The sequence below is a fragment of the Ambystoma mexicanum genome, chromosome 1p (genome assembly GCF_040938575.1).
Source record: "Ambystoma mexicanum isolate Mex_15411 chromosome 1p, UKY_AmexF1_1, whole genome shotgun sequence".
Taxonomy (NCBI): domain Eukaryota; kingdom Metazoa; phylum Chordata; class Amphibia; order Caudata; family Ambystomatidae; genus Ambystoma; species Ambystoma mexicanum.
In genome coordinates, this window is record NC_090921.1 from 110,778,163 (window position 1) to 110,805,442 (window position 27,280).

The following is a 27,280-nucleotide window of genomic DNA, read 5'->3' on the forward strand; positions in this document are numbered from 1 at the left end:
TCATGCTAAGGCAGGGATGGGGCAATCTAAGGATGTCATGCTAAGGCTGGGATGGGGCAATCTAAGGATGTCATGCTAAGGGTGGGATGGGACAATCTAAGGATGTCAAGCTAAGGCAGGGATGGGGCAATCTAAGGATGTCATGCTAAAACAGTGATGGGTGCAATCTAAGGATGCCATGTTAAGGCAGGGATGGGACAATCTAAGGATGTCATGCTAAGGCAGGGATGGGGCAATCTAAGGATGTCATGCTAAGGCAGGGATGGGGGAACCTAAGGATGTCATGCTAAGGCTGGGATGGGGGCAATCTAAGGATGTCATGCTAAGGCAGGGATGGGGCAAAGTAAGGATGTCATGCTAAGGCTGGGATGGGGCAATCTAAGGATGTCATGCTAAGGGTGGGATGGGACAATCTAAGGATGTCATGCTAAGGCAGGGATCGGGCAATCTAAGGATGTCATGCTAAAACAGTGATGGGTGCAATCTAAGGATGCCATGCTAAGGCAGGGATGGGGCAATCTAAGGATGTCATGCTAAGGCTGGGATGGGGCAATCTAAGGATGTCATGCTAAGGGTGGGATGGGACAATCTAAGGATGTCATGCTAAGGCAGGGATGGGGCAATCTAAGGATGTCATGCTAAAACAGTGATGGGTGCAATCTAAGGATGCCATGCTAAGGCAGGGATGGGGCAATGTAAGGATGTCATGCTAAGGCAGGGATGGGGCAACCTAAGGATGTCATGCTAAGGCAGGGATGGGGCAACCTAAGGATGTCATGCTAAGGCTGGGATGGGGCAATCTAAGGATGTCATGCTAAGGCAGGGATGGGGCAATCTAAGGATGTCATGCTAAGGGTGGGATGGGACAATCTAACGATGTCATGCTAAGGCAGGGATGGGGCAATCTAAGGATGTCATGCTAAAACAGTGATGGGTGCAATCTAAGGATGCCATGCTAAGGCAGGGATGGGGCAATCTAAGGATGTCATGCTAAGGCAGGGATGGGGCAATCTAAGGATGTCATGCTAAGGCAGGGATGGGGCAACCTAAGGATGTCATGCTAAGGCTGGGATGGGGCAATCTAAGGATGTCATGCTAAGGCAGGGATGGGGCAATCTAAGGATGTCATGCTAAGGCTGGGATGGGGCAATCTAAGGATGTCATGCTAAGGGTGGGATGGGACAATCTAAGGATGTCATGCTAAGGCAGGGATGGGGCAATCTAAGGATGTCATGCTAAAACAGTGATGGGTGCAATCTAAGGATGCCATGTTAAGGCAGGGATGGGACAATCTAAGGATGTCATGCTAAGGCAGGGATGGGGCAATCTAAGGATGTCATGCTAAGGCAGGGATGGGGGAACCTAAGGATGTCATGCTAAGGCTGGGATGGGGGCAATCTAAGGATGTCATGCTAAGGCAGGGATGGGGCAAAGTAAGGATGTCATGCTAAGGCTGGGATGGGGCAATCTAAGGATGTCATGCTAAGGTTGGGATGGGACAATCTAAGGATGTCATGCTAAGGCAGGGATCGGGCAATCTAAGGATGTCATGCTAAAACAGTGATGGGTGCAATCTAAGGATGCCATGCTAAGGCAGGGATGGGGCAATCTAAGGATGTCATGCTAAGGCTGGGATGGGGCAATCTAAGGATGTCATGCTAAGGGTGGGATGGGACAATCTAAGGATGTCATGCTAAGGCAGGGATGGGGCAATCTAAGGATGTCATGCTAAAACAGTGATGGGTGCAATCTAAGGATGCCATGCTAAGGCAGGGATGGGGCAATCTAAGGATGTCATGCTAAGGCAGGGATGGGGCAACCTAAGGATGTCATGCTAAGGCAGGGATGGGGCAACCTAAGGATGTCATGCTAAGGCTGGGATGGGGCAATCTAAGGATGTCATGCTAAGGCAGGGATGGGGCAATCTAAGGATGTCATGCTAAGGGTGGGATGGGACAATCTAACGATGTCATGCTAAGGCAGGGATGGGGCAATCTAAGGATGTCATGCTAAAACAGTGATGGGTGCAATCTAAGGATGCCATGCTAAGGCAGGGATGGGGCAATCTAAGGATGTCATGCTAAGGCAGGGATGGGGCAATCTAAGGATGTCATGCTAAGGCAGGGATGGGGCAACCTAAGGATGTCATGCTAAGGCTGGGATGGGGCAATCTAAGGATGTCATGCTAAGGCAGGGATGGGGCAATCTAAGGATGTCATGCTAAGGCTGGGATGGGGCAATCTAAGGATGTCATGCTAAGGGTGGGATGGGACAATCTAAGGATGTCATGCTAAGGCAGGGATGGGGCAATCTAAGGATGTCATGCTAAAACAGTGATGGGTGCAATCTAAGGATGCCATGCTAAGGCAGGGATGGGGCAATCTAAGGATGTCATGCTAAGGTTGGGATGGGGCAATCTAAGGATGTCATGCTAAGGCAGGGATGGGGCAATCTAAGGATGTCATGCTAAAACAGTGATGGGTGCAATCTAAGGATGCCATGCTAAGGCAGGGATGGGGCAATCTAAGGATGTCATGCTAAGGCTGGGATGGGGCAATCTAAGGATGTCATGCTAAGGGTGGGATGGGACAATCTAAGGATGTCATGCTAAGGCAGGGATGGGGCAGTCTAAGGATGTCATGCTAAAACAGTGATGGGTGCAATCTAAGGATGCCATGCTAAGGCAGGGATGGGGCAATCTAAGGATGTCATGCTAAGGCAGGGATGGGGCAACCTAAGGATGTCATGCTAAGGCAGGGATGGGGCAACCTAAGGATGTCATGCTAAGGCTGGGATGGGGCAATCTAAGGATGTCATGCTAAGGCAGGGATGGGGCAATCTAAGGATGTCATGCTAAGGCTGGGATGGGGCAATCTAAGGATGTCATGCTAAGGGTGGGATGGGACAATCTAAGGATGTCATGCTAAGGCAAGGATGGGGCAATCTAAGGATGTCATGCTAAAACAGTGATGGGTGCTATCTAAGGATGCCATGCTAAGGCAGGGATGGGGCAATCTAAGGATGTCATGCTAAGGCTGGGATGGGGCAATCTAAGGATGTCATGCTAAGGCAAGGCAAGGATGGGGCAATCTAAGGATGTCATGCTAAGGCAAGGATGGTGGCAATCTATGGATGTCATGCTAAGGCTGGGATGGGGCAATCTAAGGATGTCATGCTAAGGCTGGGATGGGGCAATCTAAGGATGTCATGCTAAGGCAAGGTGAGGATGGGGCAATCTAAGGATGCCATGCTAAGGCAGGGAAGGGGGTGAATCTTCTCACTCGGGTAATGCTCCACATCTTTGTTTCTTCTGGATACAGAGAATCTGGTCCTTTCCGGGGGACACCCTGATCTCGGAAGATCACACAGGTTGCAGAGTATGTTCATGTTCACGGAGGGGTGCCGGGGGGGCGGAGGTCGGGTGGGCAGCATGCCTTCTGGTTTGGGCTACTCTACTTTACCTCCAAACTCGGAGTATGGCAGAGCAGTAATAATGGTGATAATTCTGTTACTGCCCCTTTTCTTCCCACGCTTCCATACTCTGAATGACCCCAGGGGGTATCCAAAGTGCTTCGGACTTCAGTCTGTACCTTACCTCCAGATATTGAAACATTGTAGCATGCAGCCTGGCATAGGGGGCTTCACAAATGTAACTAGTGACATTTATAGACTTACATACGAAGCAACAGAGAATGTCTCGTTCACTGGTACGCACCCTCCTTTTACTAGAGAGCGGATACCAAAAACTTAAAGGGGTTCCATGAAGGCACAGAAAGTCTCTATACAGGTTCCTTTCCTGGGTAATCAAAATGGTGATTGATGGACACATTGGGGCGCATTACGAGTGCAGTGGTATCTCAACGGTAAATTCACCTTTATACCACTGAAATGTAATACTGTTACCGTCACTTTATCCGGGCAGCATTACTGCTTGATTACAAGCGGTGATGGCGATGTTAGTCTCCATTGGAATCCATGGGGATTTCGAGGGAATTACCACTGTGGTAATTCCACCATAATTTGGCAGCCAGTTGGCAGATTCACCTCCAGCTGGCAGTGATTCCTCCAATTTTCCACCAAACTCATAGTTAAGAGGTGCGGTAATGAAGTGGTAAGGGTATTACCGTTGCATTTTTACTGCACCACTCAACTCGTAATGAGGCTGATTGTAAGGCACCTCTCTTTCACATAGTCCTTTCTCTCAGTCGGATGAAACGCTCCTAATGCAGGGGTACTAACGTTCCCTTCTGATGGTTGGTGCGAGTAGAGCTGAGTCAGTGCGGGGGCAGTTGCTAGTGCTAGGGGGAGTGGATTACTCCTGAAGGGACACCAAGATTCTAAATAATTCATGGGTGAGTCTCCACGGGTACATTAACTCGTTTCATCGAAGGTCCCTACATTTTTTCTCAAATTAGCGAGAACGAACGAGTGTAGTGCGGGAGCTCCAAATAATTAAGGAGGGCTCGGAGCATCTTTCCCCCACCCGAGAACAATTTTTAAAATAATGTAGCGAAATGATGCATTGTGCAATACAATGTTTAAGAAAAATGGGATGAAATGTATAATTATCTACGGAAACAACAAAAACATCCAGTACATTTCATGATTCATGGCAGTCATGCCTGGTGAATATTTTGAGTGGAGGAGCCTAAATATTTATTCAAATTAGTACGACCAACCAAGCGTAGCTAAGGATCCCAGAATAATTATGTGGACCCATTTCTTTAAAGTCGTGTGCTGAAATAATACCTTTTGCGGCACAATTTATGACAAATAATGAGGTTAAAAAGCCTTATGGTTTACAGTTGGTTCTCTAGGGAAACAAAATAAAAAGAAACCCAGCAAATTAATTGTAACCAACACCACTCGCCATTAACCACGGCACACACTGTGGCGTTAGAGCCTGGCTTTCCGGAGCACCATAGCTTCTCTACGGGCTTTTCCCTGACAAAGGGAATGAACACTATTCGCTGGGGCCTGGAATCAAGATGCAGGCGTCCACCTGGTCTCAGAAGCTGGGCTTGCAGTACACCGTTGCGGATGAATTAATATTGACTGATTCAGCACGTAGCACGTTTGCTCTTCAATGTTAGCACCAGTATCTTCTCGTGGTCTCTTTAATTGGCCTCGTAGGAAGTTGGGGTCCCATAGGCAATATTCTCTGCCCTTGATTTGCGGCCACTCAGCAGCCATAGTTTATCAGGTTTGAGAAGGTGTCCTGCAAGATTACCCTGTCAGTGAGGTAACTTTGTATCTGTGAGCCTATGGTTACCCTTTACGTCTGTTGTTACTTAGAGGATTACTTGGAATACACTGTAGGGGGACACCAGGCTTCTGACTGGTGTTCTAAATTAAAAACCTCTAAGTGTACGATTACATAGTAGACTATCCATCGCTCGGAAGGATGCGATAATTTGTGTACTATTCAGGCTGTCTCTTGTGGAAAATCAAGAGCAGGTGAGAATGTGCCGTACTCAAGGTATTTTGTGATTATTCATGAATCATACAATTAGTGTGACTTAATTATATATGTTTTTCCTCTTCCTCTCCTCTTTTTCTTGTCTCTTCTTTTTCTTCTTCCTTTGCTTCATTGTTAAATACATTTTAGCAAGTTCATATTTAGTTACCGAGTTTGTTTGTTCATCTGTAATCCTGTTTTGAATATTCGAATTTACTGTTCTCATGTATCATCTGTTTATGATATATAAAATTAAAATTAAAACAGGAATTCAGGGCCTTATCTGAGCAGCAAAACAATATATATATATATATATATATATATATCTGAAATTGAAAGGTAAACACAGACCGCGAGGTCGAGTTCCTTTAGAAGTTGCACTCCCTTTAGTAAACGAAATCCATCAATGTTCAGCAACAAGTGCTCGACGAAAAATATATATCTATGTAAAATGGTGCAACCGTGTGAAAACGTATTACATGCACTGCAACAAGGCCAACTTTCTGGCTTTGTCAAGAGGAGATGAAAGCCCCTCGCAGTGAGTTTCAAGTACTAGACCAAGGAGCCCGTCACACCATATCAGAAGAGACCTATTTTTCCCCACCCCTCCCTGCTGCCTGTACGGTATTGTGTAGACCATATTTAACACAAGCCATGCATCAACAATACAATACTTGTCAGTGTTCTCTTGTTTCTTGCAGTAATAGCCCCGAGAGCCCCAATGAGAGACACTGAAGCGCTAGCCATGACTCAGCACCCCACAGCAGACCACAGCCGACCATCAGCTTGCAGCGTCTCTGGAGTCTATGACCCGCCAGCAAAAGAGGTGCAGAGGAAGAGAAGACATTGAAGCACTAGCCATGACTCAGCACCCCACAGCAGACCACAGCCGACCATCAGCTTGCAGCGTCTCTGGAGTCTATGACCCGCCAGCAAAAGAGGTGCAGAGGAAGAGAAGACATTGAAGCACTAGCCATGACTCAGCACCCCACAGCAGACCACAGCCGACCATCAGCTTGCAGCATCTCTGGAGTCTATGACCCGCCAGCAAAAGAGGTGCAGAGGAAGAGAAGACATTGAAGCACTAGCCATGACTCAGCACCCCACAGCAGACCACAGCCGACCATCAGCTTGCCGCGTCTCTGGAGTCTATGACCCGTCAGCAAAAGAGGTGCAGAGGAAGAGAAGACATTGAAGCACTAGCCATGACTCAGCACCCCACAGCAGACCACAGCCGACCATCAGCTTGCAGCGTCTCGGGAGTCTATGACCCGCCAGCAAAAGAGGTGCAGAGGAAGAGAAGACATTGAAGCACTAGCCATGACTCAGCACCCCACCGTCAGCAGACCACAGCCGACCATCAGCTTGCAGCTTCTCGGGAGTCTATGACCCGCCAGCAAAAGAGGTGCAGAGGAAGAGAAGACATTGAAGCACTAGCCATGACTCAGCACCCCACCGTCAGCAGACCACAGCCGACCATATCAGCTTTAAGTGTCTCTGGAGTCTATGACCCGCCAGTAAAAGAGGTGCAAAGGAAAAGAAGACATTGAAGCACTAGCCATGACGCAGCACCCCACCGTCAGCAGACCACAGCCGACCATCAACTTGCAGCGTCTCGGGAGTCTATGACCCACCAGCAAAAGAGGTGCAGAGGAAGAGAAGACATTGAAGCACTAGCCATGACTCAGCACCTCACCGTTAGCAGACCACAGCCGACCATCAGCTTGCAGCGTCTCTGGAGTCTATGACCCGCCAGAAAAGGAGGTGCAAAGGAAGAGAAGACATTGAAGCATTAGCCATGACTCAGCACCTCACCGTCAGCAGACCACAGCCGACCATAAGCTTTAAGCGTCTCTGGAGTCTATGACCTGCCAGCAAAAGAGGTGCAAAGGAAGAGAAGACATTGAAGCACTAGCCATGACTCAGCACTCCACCGTCAGCAGACCACAGCCGACAATCAGCTTTAAGCATCTCTGGAGTCTATGACCCGTCAGTAAAAGAGGTGCAGAGGAAAAAAAGCTGCGGGGTCACCACATTGTGCAATGTAGGGAAGCCACGCACAGACTCCCATCAGTGGTAGCAAGCGTGCAATACTGTTAAAACCCATAGACCTCCTGGGCTGCTGAAAGGTTCATTAAACCCCAATACACAAAAGATTCAAATTTTGGGCCGAAAAGGCTAGATCTCCATACATGAACTGAAACACTGAAGCTTCTGGGTTGCCATTGTTGCTGTAACGCAGCAATCCTTCTTGGAAGAAGTGGGTGGGGCGTAATGTCCTATTTATAATGTTGGCTCCATACAAAACCTCACGAGTGGGGAAGCCAGGAGCAGATTGGCCAGGGAGAGAGGACCAATCCAGAGACAGAGATTGCTATTGTAGTGATACACAAAATTTCAAATTTGCCAATCAGGGCTTTAGATGACATCATTAGCCGCTGAAAGCCAATAGTTTATTCAAAGTATGTGCCAAAAATGCTGACAGTAGTCTGTTGTAGCACTTCCATTATGCAGTAGTGAGCTACAAGGAATATGAAGGCCTAGTAGGGGTGGTAGGTCACATTATGCATTGTAAATAAACAGGCAGGGCGAAGGCCCCAGCTCTGTAGCTAATAGACATTATTGGAGTGTTTGGAACATTATGGCACCTATATAGCGCTTAGATAGCCAGTCTTAAGCGCTATGAACACTAAGCTATGAGTGCATGCCTTTTAGAGCTTGCTCACATGGGGTTAATTCATCTCGGCTTCTCTTAGAATATTCTGCCTTTCTAACGGTAGCCCTGCATGGCTTCGTGAACAAATCCTCTTTCTCTGAGAAGGCACTGATAAGACATTCCTGAGCTTTCGCGCAGATGGGTTCCAAGCAGGGAGGGGCACAGAAAAGGAGCACAGTGGAAATTCACAGAGTTGGGTTTTTCCATGAGCAAGCCTATATTTTGCACAGGGAAAGTTCTGGAACTGTGCGTCATGGACTGACAGCACGAGATTATAAAAATGCATGCCCACATGACTCAGGTGGGAGATCGATCTGTGGACTTGGTTCGAGCAAAATCAAGTGTCCGGAATTTATGGCTCTGACGGCACCCTGCAGCGCTGTCCTCTGAGCGGGGCTTGTTACAGCTAGCTTATGAGGGCCAGGGTCTCCCAGTGCTGATTGAAGGGGCGTAAGACTGTGTTTCTCTATGTTTCTCTAAGTTCTATGTTTCTCTATATTTTGCATTTCTCTAAGTTTTGTGCTTTGTAATCTTCTCTAACTTGAATCCCAAGAGGTTGCTGAAATTCACTGTTTAGAATAAATACTAAAACTTAATGAAGGTGTCATTTGTCACTAGCATGAGTTCACTGCTCGGCACAATAGAACCTGTATTTTGGGCTGAATTGGGTAATTTTTGCTCCCAATGGCTGGTCCCGAGGAAGATTTGCCCAATATCAAGACAGCTATATAGTGGGACCCGGGCAAACAGGAAGTGTAGGTTACTGGGGTGAGGTCAGTGGACTTGGAGGTGGAGGACCAATAGACCGGCAGGAGCAGTGGTCGAAGTGTACGAAAAGAAGTAGTGGAACTATGTTTGGCCTGCACCCACTCCCCACAAACCCCATTGTCACGACTCCTCCCACACACAATACACACCCCCAAACACTTGTACCTGCTGTTTAAGGGAACCTTCAGTGCAGCGCAATGAAAGTACAAGTCTCAACTTCTTCCTACACTTTTATTTTAAAACGAAACCATTCCGGAACAGTTTCTTTTTAAAATAAAAGTATAGGAGCTGTAAAAGGTAATTTAAAAAAGTAGAGGAGCACCGCTCCCGACCGCTCCCGCTCACTTCGACCACTGGGCAGGAGGAAGGAAGGAGTGGCTGATTCTGGTGGAGACTGTAAGAAGTGGTGCCGTATTGTTTTAGGAGGGTTGTGTGGCGATTGGGTAGAAGTTAATGTCAGGAGTGGATGTGGAGTGTATGTTACTGGGCAAAGGGGTGTTTGAGTATTTGTGGTGGGAGGAGAGTAGTAGTGGGAAGGGGACAGTAGTGGGGGGAGGATGAGGGTGGTAATTGACAGAGGTGTAGTGAAGTGGAGTGGTAGGAAGTTAACATTGAAGGGTGAAGACATTAGTGAGCAGCCTGAATAAAACAGAGCCATTGCCAGGCACTAGCCCACATAAACATTTTCAGTGTCTAGAAAGTTGGGGTTATCATTCAGCAGTATAGTTGGGGTTACCATTCAGTAGTATAGTTGGGGTTACCATTCAGTAGTATAGTTGGGGTTACCATTCAGTAGTATTTTTAGGCTACAGAAGAGATCCCAAGGCAGATAAGAGACATTTATGACTCTAGAGTCCACAAAGAGAACCTTAATAAAGACCCTTTACTCTTCTTTATGTTTGCACAATTTTTTCTCTGTTTTCAGTCTTGTAGTCTGTTTTCAGTATTTTGTGGAGTAACATTAAGTCTTTTATTTTCTTAATTTCCTTTATTGTCTGTTTTCTGTTTTCATAGCCTCATAGTCTGTTTTTAGTGTTTACTGCCTCTTTACTACCCAGTAGCATATAGATTTTCTTTTCTTAGTTTTTATAGTCTGTTTTCAATTTTTACATTGTTGTAGTTTTCAGTGTTTACTATCACATGACTTTCAAGTAGCATATAGACTTTATTTTATTTTCTAATTCCCCTTTATAGTATGTTTTCTTAACTCAGAGTTGCATAATCTGTTTTACTTGTTTGTCACATAACTATGAAGTAGCATATAGCCATTCTTTTATTTTCTTAGTTTCCTTTATGGCATGTTTTCTATTTTTATAGCCACATAGTCTGTTGTAAGTGTTTATTGTCACATAACTATGAAGTAGCATATAACCTGTATAGCTGTGGCCGGGGCTCTCTAGCAGTCCCCCAATTATCAGCAGAGAACACTTAGGTCCATCAAAGACTCCCCGGCGCAAGAACAGAAGACTCTGCCATGGGGCAAAGTTACTGTGTTTTATTAGCAAACAAAATGGCAGTGATCACACCAGAAAAACAAGTATCCTCCGGAGCGCTCGTCTTCTAAGCATGCGTAACCCGGTTCTATCCCAGTGTGACATCACAAATCAAGGTTCCATCCCAAAAACCTATCATACATTTACATTGGCCAGTTTGGAAAGGCTACATATAGAAGCTATATGGGTTATTTCTACCATTGGGCAGCCATGTCTAGTGGCTTCTCCTAGGACCATATCTCCTAGTATCAATTTACAATGTTGCAGGGTCGCAGAGAGACCATTGGCCCTTGCAACAAATTATATCCCCATGTGTATGGTGAATCTGGATTGGTCAGAATATGTCCTCCCATCCCTAGGACCCTGAGCTGTTACCAGACTGAGTGTACCTTTTCAAGGCAATGGGAATGAACATGGAGGTGCAAAGTGTTTCCAAATGTTGCCCTCTCTGATCACCTAGGCCTGGGAGAGTGCATTCAGTTAGCAGCTTGTGGGCAAAACTTGTAGCTTTTCCCCCTCTGGTTCGATGGGAACAGTCCTCTTCATCTACCTTGGTTAAATGGGCATTTTACTGTTCAGATGGGTCACGTATGTGGAGTCCATGGATTGAAGCTGTCCTGCTTGTAATTATGATGATTTTAGCCTGATTTTCTGCTGGTGGTTTATTGCCTTGGTAACTGGAGCTTTCCGTCTCCACCTGTCCTTGGCTGAATGCCTAATTTCTGCTCGCCTCGGGCTGCAGTGATCATGTCAGCTTTTCATTGTACTCAAAGCCTGTCTCTCCTTTGCCTATAGCTTCCATATCATTCCTCATGGCTTGTCCATGTTAATAGCAGTCAAGCATGTGCAAGCTAAATTTATGAACTCTTTGCATCTTGCGGTTTCAGCTTTGGAGAAAGATAGGAGTATAAAGATATGTATGTGTATCAGTCCTCTATTTTAGTTAGGTGTAGTTCTGCATCAGTATGTATTAGAGTCAATTCAAGCGTATATGATCCAAAGGTTGGCTTTATTGACAAAACATGTGTCCTTCGGTACAAACCTAAGTCATCCTAGGCCTTAAATAGTTTTTCTAAATCAACGTTATCCGAATGGTGGCACGTGCTAACGTTTCGCCTGTTGCCAGGGCTTTGTCAAGGCGTAGTAATAAACTTCCAGCAGTTACAACAAATTGTCCTGTTACAAATCCCATTGTATTGTGTGTTAGTAGCAATATGGTTAGCATTTCATTAGTGGTCAGTAATTTGCATACTCGTAGTTCACAATTTCTGGATGTTAGCAACCATTGGCTAACCCAAATAAATTCCCAAATACAAATTAGTCTCAAAGGATGTAATTAACAATTGAAATCTTGTTATAGATGTTACCATCAATTGTATGTTCACATTTCATAATCGTCCATTCCCCCTCATGGTGGCCTAGAAGCAGTTGAGTGGGCCCCTGAGGATGGCAATGCACCAAAACATGTTGGGCGCATTCTTGTATCTGACTTAATGGAACTGCGTATATCATCTACATTAAAAAACAATCGGGTTGTTATCAGTACTTCATAACTTGTTTGTTTGGATACACATTTGAAAGCCTTTGGCCGTACTAGACTGGCCTGTGGTTCTAGGTAGGATCTACCCCAGGCATTCCTTAGAGCTTGGTTATGCAACTGGACACATGAGGTGTTTGCGGCCCACTTCATCTGCAAGCACAAAAGTGTGCACTCACCGCTGGTATCTCGCAGTGTTTTACCTTCGGGTGCATGATGGCAAGTCTCGAGATCTGTCGTGTCATCAGTCTCTCATTACATTTGATTTCAAAGTGGGAACCTCAGCAATTAGGGATGGGGACCCTAATAATGCATGGGATTCCCAATCTCAGGGGTTGCTTTGCTATGGCTGTGAACTCTCAGGGTCTGGCTCCGCGCTCACGCTTAGATGTTTGTTAACAACACAACACCTCCACTTTCAGTGTTAAAATGTCACCTCTATCTTGAGATCCTCAGTGTCTGACCCATGTGTCAACTATTGCTGTATTGTCTGCATACCCTTGAATTCTTAGGGACAAATGCCCCCGGTCTTGGGGATAGATGGTCCATTTTGATGGGTAAGATTGGGTTGATGGGTATCACTGTCTCAGGGGTTGCTATGCTATGCTTTGACCTTTCATGGTTCGATCCCCCATCATAGTGACGGCATCAAGGTCTCTCCACCTTTTTCAGTTGAAATGGACACCAAACCTCAGGGGGGGCTGAGCAGCACCCCCGGGTTTACACTCTTACTAAGCAACAACCTACATCTTTAATTCTGCACAATAAATGTGCGCACGATACAGGCTGCCTTTGCTGGTGCCCCCGGGCTGTCACTTCCCTCTGGCCTACTGCAGTATCCAGACGCGTTCTTATCAGCTTTATTGCCACTTACATTAGCCTCTTGCTGCCAAAGAGCAAGTAATAGCATTTCAGTGGTCATTTAGTGTTTCAGCTCCCTGTTGGCTGCCTGTCCTGTGAGTATCTGCAGCTATGAACATTATTGCTGTTTTCCTTTGTCTGAACTGTGATCCTGGTTGTTTGCATCTTGGGTAATTCCCAGTATATGCCTCCCAACCGTATGGTTAGCTATGCCCTGTCTCGACCTGTGAACTCACAGGGTATGAGTGGTACTCCACCGGTGTTTGCTTATCTCCATGCCGGGAGAGGGCCAGTGTCTGACTAACAGTCTCAGGGTTGGATTTGCTACCTTAGTAACTATAAACTGCCAGGCGAACGCGCCGTCAGTATGGCAAATGGCGAGCGCCGCTCTTAGGGGGGCGCCCACCCAGCCCAACCAGGGGGATGGGGAGGAAGGAGGGATGGACTATACAGCCCCCACCCACGTGAAGTGGGGGCGGAAGCACGTCACAGAGGGGCGACATAGTGGAAGCAGGGACAGACGGGGGGGGTTATAAAAGGTCCCAAGGTCCATGGGTGTGCCCTCTTGGTCCAGCAAGGAAAGAGTTAAGTAAGGGAAGAATTGTGGGAATGGGAAGGAGTTGGGGAATGGGAAGAGTTGGGGGATAGAAAGGTATTGGGGGGAGGGGAGTAAGGATTTATGGGTCTGGAATGAATTGGAAACCCCGAAAGACTTTCCTCTTCTCCACTTCCTTCTTTCCCCTTCCACCCTGCTAACCCAGTTCTCTGTTTTTTCCCTCCATCCCTCCTCTTCCTTACAGCATGCTGACCGGCTGCACCTCAGAGTCTCACTGGTCCCTGGTACGCCCGCCAGTCGTCTCTCGCACTTTCGTCAGGGTCCTACACCCGACCCACACTCAATGCACTGGAGAAATTAACCCAAGAGAGTGGCTCTCTCTGCACTTACCCCAGTCTCAACCGACCAGGTGCACTTGGTCCTCCCTCTCCCTGTGACCCTCTGTGCACTTGCTCGATATGTACGCACCGCGCCTGAAGATCGTCTGTCTGTCGCCATTATCTACATCCCTTAATTGCACTGCAAAACTGCAGAATCGCTATCAGGCCTATTTGCTGTCTCCCAAACTGTTTAAATGTACTTTTTACGCACTTACTCTGCCTGTGCAGACTATTATCATCTGAGACTTTCTAGCGCTCTGAGTGACTGTTTGTTTTTTCCCCATGTTCCCACCCTCCTGGAGTGCTTTGAAACACTTGCCTGTGTATAGGCGCTATATAAATAAACAATACCATTACCAATTGGGCGGTTAAATAGACTTGGGTATGGCGGTACTGGGGATGGAATCTATTAGCAATGGAAGGAGTTGGGCGGGGCCGGAAAAAGCATTTGGGGAACTAGGATGTGGGGCATAGGAAGAATCTGGGGAGGGAATGATAGGCATTTTGGGGAAAAAGGAAACTGTAATGCGGGGAAATGGACAAAACGGAAGGGGGATGAATGCACTGGGGGAATGAGAAGAGACTCTGGGTTGGCAGAAGGGGTGATGGGTTAGACGGGGAATGGGTGCTGAGTGGGCAAAGAAAGAAATGGGGATATAGAAAGAGAACCAATGAAAGAAGGGTAGAATGTAAAGAAAGAAATGAATGTATAGAAATAGGATAGACTGTGAAGAAAGAATGAATGAATAGAAGGATAGAATGTGGAGAGAATGAATGAAGGATAGAATGTGAAGAGAGAATGAATGAATAGAAGGATAGAATGGGAAGAAAGAATGAATGAATAGAAGGATAGAATGTAGAGAGAATTAATGAAGGATAGAATGTGAAGAGAGAATGAATGAATAGAAGGGTAGAATGTGGAGAGAATGAATAGAAGGATAGAATGTAAAGAAAGAAATGAATGTATAGAAATAGGATAGACTGTGAAGAAAGAATGAATGAATAGAAGGATAGAATGTGGAGAGAATGAATGAAGGATAGAATGTGAAGAGAAAATTCATGAATAGAAAGAAAAAGAAAAATAATAAAAAAATAAGTAAAGGAATGGTCCTGGGTAGAGGGGGTATGACTAGGCTGGGAGGGGTCTACCTGGCAGGGTCCTCTGGACTCTGACGGGGGGGGGAGGTTCTTAAGAAGCCACACCCAGCGTAGAAGAATCCTGAGGTGTGGTGGAGAAACAGATCACCTGTAAGATAACTCCTGGTTTGATGCTTCAGTAAAGCTTGCTGCAGCATGTGTGCAGCATGTGTGCATGTGTGCAGCATGCGTGCAGCATGTGTGCAGCATGTGTGCAGCATGTGTGCAGCATGTGTGCAGCATGTGTGACCTCCACCTTTCACAACGACTCGTGCCTCTTTATTTCAGGGAATTTCCAAGGGGTCCTTTCAGGCAGCAGGAGGGGGCTGGCCGATGGTTTAGATTAGTATGATGAGTGAGGTGGTGGATGCCTACAACTATGGGGGGGGTGGGGCGCAGCTGTGGGCTGTCCCAGCTGTGTCACTGTGACCCACCAGGCTCCGCCCTGCCTTCAGACCTCGTCCCCATCTTTAGGGTTTGTTGCGCTGTCCTAGCCTTCATAGTCCAAGGCGAACTCATGGTCTGAATTCTCGGGGTTCATTGGGGCAGGTCCCCTTCCGCCGTGTTGCTGCTATGTCCCCCGTTTCCCTGTGGCGTCCCGCTCTATACCGTTCATTTGCTGGGTCGCCCATTGCCTGATGTATTCTGTTGTTACTGCTATTTGTGCCTCGCCCTTCCCCGTTGTTCCAATCTTGGGAGGATAGCTGCGGGGCAACTTGGAAGCAAGACAACACAGAGCACCATAGGTTCGATTACCGGGTCCGCACTTAGAAACCTCTGGGTATTAAGCACATCATAAGTAACCAATTATATCTGTGGCACTCAATATAGGATTTGGGGGGTTGCAATGAATATCGAGACAATTTATCAAATCCAATTTTATCTCATTTTTGCGGCAGTGTCTTATGCATTTTATTATACGATTAGAGGATTACGTGTGTAAAAATTAATTTACCGCACAGGGTAAACACCATAATGAGTGGCCCTTTTGGCTCTCTTCATATCCCTTTCTGTTAGTCAACCTCTCCCCCTTTCTCATGTCGCATCACCGTCTCTCTCTCTCCCTCTTCCTAACACCCATCCCCACGCCCCCTCCACCTGTCACCCCTGAAAGTAGCTGGCACACACTGCAGACCGAAGGCAAGCCCAGATCCTCCTTGTCTCCAAGTGACACCGGCAGCCATCGCCTCATTAATCTGTGTTAGCGGGGCCTGTATTTTTAGGATCAAGGTCACCTTGGTTGGGGGCGAAGGAGTGGGAGCGCCGAGAGCGGGACAGGGAGGCGGGATGCGGTGCTGAGGTGTGCTCCACAGAGAGCAGAGAATGAGGTGAGGGATGCCTGCCTCGGAATGCCAGCCCTCCCCTCCTCCTCCCCAGTGCCAGGCGCATGCGCAGGCAGCTGCAACCAAGCCAGGTTCTACCCCCGAGTTGTACCAACTCCTTGGATTCATGGGGTGGGCCAAAGCAAGGACAGCCAATGGTCAGAAATGTCCCCCGGAGATTAAAGGGGCCAAGCGTAGTTAACACCGTGCGCATGTGGGACACCGTCTCTGTCCCACTTTCTGTGATGTCAAAGTCGGCTTCAGCGTCTGCGCTAGACTATGCTCCTGTACGTGGACAACAACGCCTGAACTGGATTTTAGCGCCTCCGGGAATGGATTCTGCTGGCAGCGCCTGAGACGGGGAAAACCTGGCACTGGATTTTTCCGCCCACTGGATTGCATTCTGTCCACTGTCCTGGAAGATGGGATGTAGAAACGGAACTGGATTGGGGTACACCGCTGAGATGGGCATTGAGCAATAGAACACTTAGGGTGTGTGTGTGAGTGAGGGGCAAGGGGGGCTCCAAAGGGAAGAAAACCGTGACTTTTCACCAGATGTGAACTGGGAGCCAAAAGAGGCCCTGGAAATAACTTTCAAAGTGGCCCCAATTTACACATTTTCAGCAATCGCAATCCCTTTCCTATATAAAATTTTAAATACCACATAAAAGAGGCCCATGGTGCAGAGGCCAGCCAGGAAATCTCCAGAGCTCCCCATAGGCCAGTCCGGCCCCTGCCCAGGGTGCAGAGGTCAGCCAGGAAATCTCCGGAGTTCCCTATAGGCCAGTCCGGCCCCTGCCCAGGGTGCAGAGGTTAGCCAGGAAATCTCTGGAGTTCCCTATAGGCCAGTCCGGCCCCTGCCCAGGGTGCAGAGGCCAACCAGAAAATCTCTGGAGTTCCCTATAGGCCAGTCCGGCCCCTGCCCAGGGTGCAGAGGCCAGCCAGGAAATCTCCGGAGTTCCCTATAGGCCAGTCCGGCCCCTGCCCAGGGTGCAGAGGCCAGCCAGGAAATCTCCGGAGTACCCTATAGGCCAGTCCAGTCACTGCCCAGGGTGCAGAGGCCAGCCAAGACATCTCTGGAGTTCCCTATAGGCCAGTCCAGCCCCTGCCCAGGGTGCAGAGGCCAGCCAGGACATCTCCAAAGTTCCTTATAGGCCAGTCCACCCCATGCTCAGGGTGCAGAGGCCAGCCAGGACATCTCCAGAGTTCCCTACAGGCCAGTCCACCCCCTGCTCAGGGCGCAGAGGCCAGCCAGGACATCTCCAAAGTTCCCTATTGGCCAGTCCAGCCCCTGCCCAGGGTGCAGAGGCCAGCCAGGACATCTCCACAGGGTGCAGAGGCCTACCAGCAAATGTCCAGAGTTCCCTATAGGCCAATCCAGCCCCTGCCCTGGGTGCAGAGGCCAGCCAGGACATCTCCAAAGTTCCCTATAGGCCAGTCCAGCCCCTGCCCAGGGTGCAGAGGCCAGCCAGGACATCTCCAAAGTTCCTTATAGGCCAGTCCACCCCCTGCTCAGGGTGCAGAGGCCAGCCAGGACATCTCCAGAGTTCCCTACAGGCCAGTCCACCCCCTGCTCAGGGTGCAGAGGCCAGCCAGGACATCTCCACAGGGTGCAGAGGCCTACCAGCAAATGTCCAGAGTTCCCTATAGGCCAATCCAGCCCCTGCCCTGGGTGCAGAGGCCAGCCAGGACATCTCCAGAGTTCCATATAAAGGGTGGTGTTGAGGTACATTAGCATTCTGCAGCTTCTACCAACAATGGCCAGTTAATAATAACTGTCTAGGTTTGAAAAACTGGATATACCATCTAAACAGCTTATTTTAACATGACCCCTCATTTCTATTGTTGGTTCAGCCATACCCGGCATTGAAGTTACAACAGGGAGACAGAGAGCACCAATATGAAAAGTCTATCCCATGTGGAGGAACAGTCACTGGGATAAGAGGTAACAATGTGAATAGGAAAGCCTTTTCTCTGACACTAATCCGATGTGGTTGCTAGCTCATGAAGGGACAAGGGGTGATGCCTGGAGACAATTAGAGGACAGAGGTGCTCAGGTGTGTGTGGGTGGCCCCCGGGTAGCGACCGGGCGACCTCCAATAGACCGCTAGGGTCTGCAACAATGAAGTTGGCAATTTATTGCAGTTAAAAGAATACAAAGCACACCCAGGTTTATACAAATTGTATGTTTTACCTCCTCCCCAGGTCGGGAATGGTTTGCTCCACCTAATCCGATGGACACCGCGATTGATAATACGCAGCCAAGTCACAGGTCCTGAAGAAGGTGACTACACCAATGAGGTCATCGAAACCGGTCGACCCCCACGCTGTCTGATATCCCTTAAGGGAGTGGGGCTACGAGATATGTTCACTAAAACCTTCTTCATTTTGAAAAACCGTTAAGTAACTGGTGATCTTTTTCCAGTTAGATATCAGTTTAGAACAAAGTGAATGCCGAATTCATACAATACCGGCGCACTAAAGATAACCGCCCCAGCATACTCATTTGCTTAGATATTAATTTTAGAAAAAATCTCCCTTTTCTAGTTCTGTTGAACCACAGTATTACAATCTACCTATATTGTCTGTACACACTTCTTTGGGGGTGAATAAAGGGGTACGGCACTAAGCCGGAAGGAAATTCTTCCTCCTTGAAATGTTCACACAAAAATAGATCTGATTCAAGTTCTTTCTTTTCTTTTTTTGCTTTTAACTCTGTTTGAATACGGTACATCGTACAGGCAGGGATAGGCCCTCTGTGCTCTTTCCTATTAGATAGGCGGCGCACCAGCTCTGACCTACGGACTGCACTACCTTACCGGGATAGGGTGTGCTTCCTCCTAGGGATAGTGCTAGTATGCACATTGAGTGTCTGTTGATGAATGACTCATGATATAAATAAGGATGAGGTCCTATGGTTGTTCTTATGTGATGAAAAGTACTTGATACTTAATAGCAGGGCTAACACCCTCTAAGGCGTTTCTTTGTCTTTAACAAGCTCCCTGATGGTTTTTGCAGCTAATAATACCATCACCCTGGCAAAGTGCTGTTCACATGCTCTACACAAAAGCCAAGACTATTGACATTGCCAATGCGTGTTCTCTATGTACCCTGCTCTTCCATTGGTGGCCCTGGCCCACTTAAGGTACTGCTTGTATGCCTCCCCTACTTTATTCTTCAGAATACGTTGTGCGCAGGGGCCACGCGCAACACGCAATGCACTGGTCTTGAAAGCAAGACCACGCGGAGCAACATAGCTTCGAATCCCGGATCCATGATTAGAAACGGTGTTATAAAAAAAACAATTAAATAAATAAATCAAAGTGTGGACAACGAGATTCGCAAAGGACAACTACAACCTTAAACCTGCGACTTTGAGTAGCTTTTTGTTTGCCGATGCAAAGTTCTATCACACATGTTACCCGTTTTTTTTTCTATTTGGCTTATTTTATGCTTTAAATACTTTTTATATTTTATGCAATTGCGACCCCTGGCTACCCCCAAATGACGTCCCTGAAGATTCCATGTGTAGATGAAGCATGAGCAGGGTGGGGGTCGACTGTTAGGGCCCGACTCAGGGAATTCTTTGCACGGTTCAAAGTGACTTTGCACTGCTGAAAAGTGTCTATTCTTCCACTGCACACCTTCTGCCTTTTCCATGGGTTCATGGAGCATTGAGATCTGCGAAATGTGGGGTGGGGACCAAGGTAGAAGCAGGGGATCGTGGCATGGTTGTTTTGTTGCAATGCTGATATTTGCAGATCCGAAAGAAGAGCCTCCTGTGGTGTGTGGGTTTCGATGTTCTGGGAGTTGTCTGGACCAGTGCTCAATGTACGCTCCTGGTGCCTAATGTAAATTGTGTGGTAGCCGGTGGTGCCTGTCAGAGTGGTGCTAAAGAAGTGTGGAGAGTCGTGTTGGCCTATCTGCGGGGAGTCTGTGTGGTGTACAGCGAAAGTTAGTGTGGGCACATGTCTTCGGGTAGCCTACATTCCATTGTGTAACTTTCTTTGGTAATCGGATGTGTGGAGGTGTTATTTCGGGGTGGTAGCTGTGTGTCAAGATGTCTTGCCTGTGAGGGTGGGAAAAAGAATGATTTTGAGGTACTTATTGTTTCCATGTCTTGCCCCATAAATAACCCAATAATTAGGGACAGCCCTTTTCACTTTGGAAATGTCCAAGTTGGTCGCATGTATTTGTTTATATCAGGTTGTCCAACTCCAGGTTCGAAGGCTGGAATCCTGACAGGTTTTCAGGATATCCCTCATTAATATTTATGTACATACATTTAGAATAATTGTATACACATTTATCTCATGAATATGAATGAAGAGTAACCTGAAAACCCGACATGGATCCAGCCCTCGAGGCCTGCATTTGGACAACCCTAGTTTACATCCATATAAAATAGTCTTTCTCCAGCTGTTATCCCTTATGCCATTTTATAGGATGTTTGGCTATGCAATGCTACCTCAGGTGACACTCTGCCATGCACAAATATAGGGCCTACAGTTTCTAGTCAGTTGCCTCGGACCTTCCATCTGACTACCTACTGACACCTCAAAGAAACCTCAACTGTAGTGTCCCTCAGTTTTACATTGGATTATGGTAAAATGCACATGGACGTGGGCCATGGACTAGCAATTGACAAAGCCACCATTTGAAGTGTTACATGATACATACCTTTATCAAACAATGACTACAAGCAGATGGGCTTATTATAAAGACTCTTTTGTGGGTTGTCTGAGAGCAGCATTCTGCAGAACCTTGGACAGAGAAAACATATTTTCAGACAACTGCAGAGTTTGATTTGGGCACTAGCATCACCACAGCTGGGCAACACAGGCATATACTGCCTTTTCTGGCACTGGCAATATTAATATGTTTTATAGAGGTAATTCTGACATTTATTGTTGAGCCCAGCCTAGGGTGACAAGACGTCCCGTTTTTCCCAGGCCAGGCCGGGAAATCGCCCTCCATCCTGGGAATTTTTTAATTTTATAAACCACGTCCCGGGTTTGCAAGGGTGGGTGGCTACAGTCCCGGTTTTTGCCGGGACCCGATTTTGAATTCCCGAAATTGGGCCCGGTGCGAATCTTCCTGCGCAAAAGGGGTGTGAATGCTTTATTCACGCCCCCCCATTTCCTCCCCCTTCCCCTCCAGGGCCGCTCACCTCCAATGAGAGGAGTGTGCCTATGAGCAGACCCACTCTCCGCAACAGGCGAGCAACATAGAAGTAGGACTACAGTTTTGTTTGTGTTTACTTTATTCCTACTTCTATGTCTATGACCTGTCCCATTAAAAAAAAATGTTTAAAAAAAAATCTGGTTGCCCTAGCCCAGCCTCTTTACTTTTTTTGGACACAAAAAGCATGAAAGGGAGTGGGAGAGAACTCAAGATGTGATTTGGGCATAACCTGCTTGAAAAATGGGCAATGCAGGAATACATTGTTGACCGCGGCCACCTAGTTTCATCCTTTGGGGGGAAGCCAGCATCAACACCAGTCACAAAATACTTCTGTGTACTGTTGGTGACCTTGCAACTATTGCAGTGTTTCATGTTTTCCTCTGCAGAAGGATGGGTACATTCTTAATTGTTTCTCAATATTTCTGTGATGTTTGCTGTAAAATTCACACATTCTACCCATTATTTTAAACATTTGCTTTGAGGCACCAGCCAAAACGTTAATGGGTTAGTTAATGGGCACCTGCTCAGTTCAATTCACCGCAAACATTAAAACCCTCCATTTAAAAAAATGCACCAGCTACAACTGCTCCAAACTGCAACGGAAATTTCGGAGTGGGAAGTCGTCTCCCATTAAAGGGCTAAGTTAAGTTGTGCTGCCTTCTTTGACCATCCATTGGGAGAAACCAAATTCGCTGATAAAAAAAAAGCCAGGACTTTTTCATAGTTCGCCCCATCTCCAGTCCTGCCACGCTGGATACTGCCCTGGTCTATAGCGAAGCCCATAATGGTATGTTGGTAATCCCGACCTCCGGTACTGTCAAAGAGGTTGTTATGTTGGCAGCCCTCGGCCTGCGCGCGCGGGGGCTGGCAGAATGCGGGTAGGCCGCGCGGCCTGTTGCGCAGCTCCAGCGGGAGCCGAAGAATCATACTCCCACACCGGTTGCTGGTCGGCCCCGGAACTGCCTCCTGAACGCGGGGGCGGGGCTTTTATTTAGGACGCCCTGCGTCACCGCGTAGCGGGACGCAGGGCGGAACTTAACATTCCTCCTTTATTATAAAACAAACAAACATAACGCTAACTACCAACAACGGCGAAGGCCAACATAAACTTACAGTTTTCGACACCCAGCTATCCTGCCATTGGGGTTCATGGCACCGGGGCACTAATTACCACACATAGTCACTTAGCTTGGCTGGCGGCCTCGTCGTTGTTCTCAGCCGGTATCTCCCTTCTCAGGGAGCACTCCCCCTTGCTTCATGGTCTGGTTCACCTTCGCTGTTCGGGCCCTCGAGGCCGGGTGCATCCAACGGCTCCCAGGTTCCATCCCCCGCTCCTGTCTCCTCAGGGATGGCCTCCGGCTCTTCTTCGCTGGGCTGAGTATCCTCGCCTTCCCGATGGCCCTCCTTATCGGTCCACAGGGTACGGGGTACGGCCTTGAACCATGACGAATTCCTCGTCACTTGACGGCGTCCTTGTGTCACAGTCACCATGGTTCCATGCCGGTCACTGACGGTCCATGGAAGTTCCTCTTACCTGGTATCAAGTTTTGACTTGGAGGGGTTTCGTATCATGATGACTTGGTCACCCACTTGATGATGGGACGGCCTCGCTCTCCGCTTGCCACTCATGTGTGCGTTAGCATCCCTACTCCTTCTTTCTGTGCGTTCCTCGTTGACCGCGTCCGGGGTCCTGCTTGGGTGATGCGGGATCGAAGATCTAATGACAGTGCCAAACATGAGGTCCGCTGGTGGTATGCCGGTTGTGCTATGGGGCTTGACCCGGTATTTCCGGAGGAATCGGAAGAGGTCAACCTTCCAGGGGCTGGCGTTCGCCTTGGACACCCTGAGCACCTTGTTGATGGTTCTCATAAACCTTTCTGCGTCCCCATTTGCCTGGGGGTGTCTTGGTGTGATATGATGATATTTTACATTGAGGTCCTGTAGATAATTTTTGAAGTCCTCTCCCGTAAACGGTGGCCCGTTGTCGCTTTTGATTGAGGTCGGTAGCCCGTGAGTTGCGAACATTTTCTCTAGGGCCGGAATGACTACTTCAGCTGCTGTGGATTCAACTATCTCAACTTCCGGGTATCGGGAGTGATCATCCACGGCCACCAACAGGTGGAGGCCCTCTCGTAGCTTGCAAAAGTCAATGCTGATGGCCTCCCAGCGAGAGCGGCCACGTTCTGCTGATATGATTGGTTCCGGTTCTGGCGGGGCCCCCGTTATCTGACAGGATAGGCACGTGCTAACGAGTGTCTCGACCCGCTCCTCAATCTGGGGAAACCATACTCGGTGCCGAATACGGGCTTTTGTCCTTACCAGTCCTTGGTGTCCTTCATGCGCTAGGGCCACTATCCTGTCTTGTATTTTGAGAGGGATTACGATGCGGTTTCCTCTTAGTATCAGTCCACCTTCTGTGATTGACAAGTCTTGCCGGACTGTGAATATGCCGGACAAAAACCCTTTTGCTTCCGCTGTTCTGTTGTGCGTGTGTCTCATGAAGGTCTTCCAGTCACCTGAGAGGATGGCATCCTTCACTAAGTCACAACACGGGTCCTTGAGCGTTTCCGCCTCGATTTCCTCGATGCTCACCGCCTTGGGTCTCATCGCGTGCACCACTTGACATATGTGTTCCTCCGTCTCTGCAGCTACTTGGATCTCTTGTTGGGTGGCCTCTCGCGGATGCCTGGAGAGAAAATCCACCGGGTTTCCGCTGCCCGGTTGGTAGATGAGATCAAAGTCATATTGCTGGAGGTGTAGTAACCACTTGGTGATTCGTGCCGGAGGGTGTGCTGACGTCCCCATGAAAATGGGTAGTAGGGGCTTGTGGTCCGTGATCGTCGTGAACCGACGCCCATATAAGTAGAGGTGAAAATGCCGGCACCCCCACAGCACAGCGATGGCCTCATTTTCGATGTGTGAGTACCTTTGTTCGGTCTCTGTGAGGGCTCTTGATGCATATGCTATCGGTCTCTTCTCCCCTTCCTTCGTGACTTGCATTAGGATGGCTCCGAGCCCCACGGGGCTTGCATCCACGAACAGTTCTGTTGGCAGCTCGGTGCTATAGTAGGCCATCTTGGTGTCGGCGGACAGGGAGTCCTTGATGCTCTCGAACGCGTCCTGGCATGTCTGCCCCCATCCCACTTGACGTTGGCCTTGGTGAGTTCCCGCAACGGCTCAGATAGTGTGGCCAGGTTTCGGATGAACCTCCCGCAGTAGGTGGCCATGCCTAGGAAGCTGCGCACTTCTGTGGGGGTCATCGGTGGGCTTGCAGCCTGAATGTCTGTGACCTTCTGCGGGTCAGGGGAGATGCCTGTTCTGCCAAACTTGCACCCGAAAAAAGTGATCTCCGATTTGAGGAACTCACACTTCTCCCGGTTTATTGTGAGCCCAGCATCTTGTAGTCTGCCCAGTAAAGCGTGAAGCCTCTTGATATGTATTTCTTTGTCGGGGGGGTGAATCAAAATATCATCGCTCACGTTGAGGACACCAGGGATGCCTCTGATGACCTCCTGGATGGTTTGCTGGAATACCTCAGCAGCAGACGATATTCCGAAACTTAGGCGTTTGTATCTCCGCAGCCCCAAATGCGTCGAGAACGTTGTAATGTAGCGAGAGTCTCTGTGGAGTTTGAGTTGATGATATCCCGCCTTGAGATCAATCTTTGAGAATACACACGACCCTGTGAGGTCAGCCACGATTTCGTCGATCGTTGGGGTGATGTGGCGTTCTCTTTTAATGGCAGTGTTGGGGAGACGCATGCCTATGCAGATCCGCACCTTTCCAAGCTGCTTAGGCTTCCGTGTCACCACCATTGGAGAGACCCACGGTGTGGGCCCTGTGACCTCCTCAATGAGGCCCGCTTCTTCCAATGCCTTGAGTTCCTGCTCCACTTGTTCTCTCATGTGGAATGGCATTCTCCGGTGCCTAACGGCTTTCGGCTGCACTGTTTCATCAATAAGAAGTTTGATGGTTTTCCCTTTTAAACAGCCTATTCCCTCTTGCAAGTCAGGGTATTGGTTCAGCATCTGCTCCACCTCCTTGTCTTCGTTGACATGGCAGATGAATTGGACCACTCCCAGGTCCTCCTCTGCGTCCCCACTCAGGAGGCTCTCAATTCCTGCCTTCACGACATAGACCTTGGACCATAGTCTATTTTTTCCGTGTTCCAGCGTAGTGCGGAACCTGCCAATCACCGGCAGGGGCTTTCGACTGCCGTATGCATACAACAGAGTGTCTGTGTTTTTCAGCTCTGGTGTAGGGTTTAGGGTCTGGAAAATGCTTTCGGGCATGACGTTCACCGAGGCGCCTGTGACGATGGTCATGAGAATGCACTGGTTTTGGATGGTGACCATGCACTTGCGCCTTCGGACGGCTTTTCTTCGTGGTCCCCGACCTTGGCACAGTGCAGACACCAGGTATACCTTCCTCTCTTTTCTCTCAATGTCCTTGGGGGGTCCTGCTGCATCGCCGAGACATCATCCCCTTCATCCTCCGTGGAAGGGTTGGCCACTGCGACCCTTCTGGCGCTGGCTTGCTTCTTTTTCTTGGTCGCGTTCTTCTCCGGCGGGTTTTGTGGGGGCTGTATGGGGGTGTCCGCTGATCGGCATACCTTTGCGTAATGATGCTTCTGGCCGCATGCTCCACATGTGGTGCCTTGAGCAGGACAGTTGCGACGGCCATGTCGTGGGCCACCGCACCAGCCGCACTCTGTGGGCCCCGGAAGGCCCGGTTGCCACCTGTTTTGGCCGTAACCTCCACTGTTGTCGTCCCTCGAGGATTGTCTGTTGGTGATCCGGGCCACCATAGCTGTGTTGAGAGCAGGTTGCAGCCTGTGTAGCGTGGCCTCCATGTTGGCCGCTCTGGTGTGGGCCAGTTCCCTTTGACGTCCTAGTTCAAGGATCCGCTGTAGGGGAATACCCTTTTCGCTAAGTATCAGGCGCCTTAGCTTTTCCGAGTTCCCGTTGATGATTTGCCTCCTGATCTCCCTCTCCACGTTCGTGAACTCGCAGGACATGGCTAGCTTTCTCAGACAGGTGTGATATGCATCAAGGGTTTCCTCCGCTGCCTGTAAGGTGGTGCAGAAGAGAAACGTCTCATAGTCTGGATTTAGTTGAGGGAGAAAATGAGCCGTGAGGGCATCTTTCGCGCTTTGGTATGCATCCTGGCCATCATCAACATTCAGGGAGTTGAAAATGCGCAGTACCTCGTCACCCACGCTGAGTAGTAGGTGTGCTTTCACTTTCCTGGGCGCCGTAATCTCTTTGCACTCCATCGCCATCTCAAATTTCTGAATCCACAGCTGCCATCTGGGTCCGCTCGATGATGGATCCGTGAATGGGTCAAACGGCTGGACCAGTGTCGACGAACTCCCATGTGTGCGAGGTGGAGGTGACGTCATGGACAGGTTCGCCGCAATTCTGGACGGCGTGGTGGGCCCAGGCGTGGACGTGCCGGCCGCCATGTTGGCGTGGACCTGATCGGTGTTGTCGTGAGTTCTTCCGACGACCACCAGCGCCGCGACGTCGGGCCTACCTTGGAGGTGCTGCCGTTCCCAGGCGCTGTGTGGGACAGTTCAGGGCCTGGCGCTCCCGTCACTCCGTGTTGCTGCCCTCTGGTGTTGGATGCCAGATGCCACCAGGTTCTCCAGTGCCCAGAGGAAGAGCTTTGGTCATGGTGGATGGGGCGAAAAACGGAGTGGCAGAGAGAAGGAAGAAAGAGAAAAAAAACATTTTTTTTTTTTTTTTTTTTCTGGGGTGGGGAGTCACGTGTGTGATTCCACCCCCACCGGGTGTCCAAAAAATTTCGCCGCGATGGCTGTAGGGCGTTAGGGTGCCTTCAAAACACCGAGCGTGTAGTGGAGTTCAT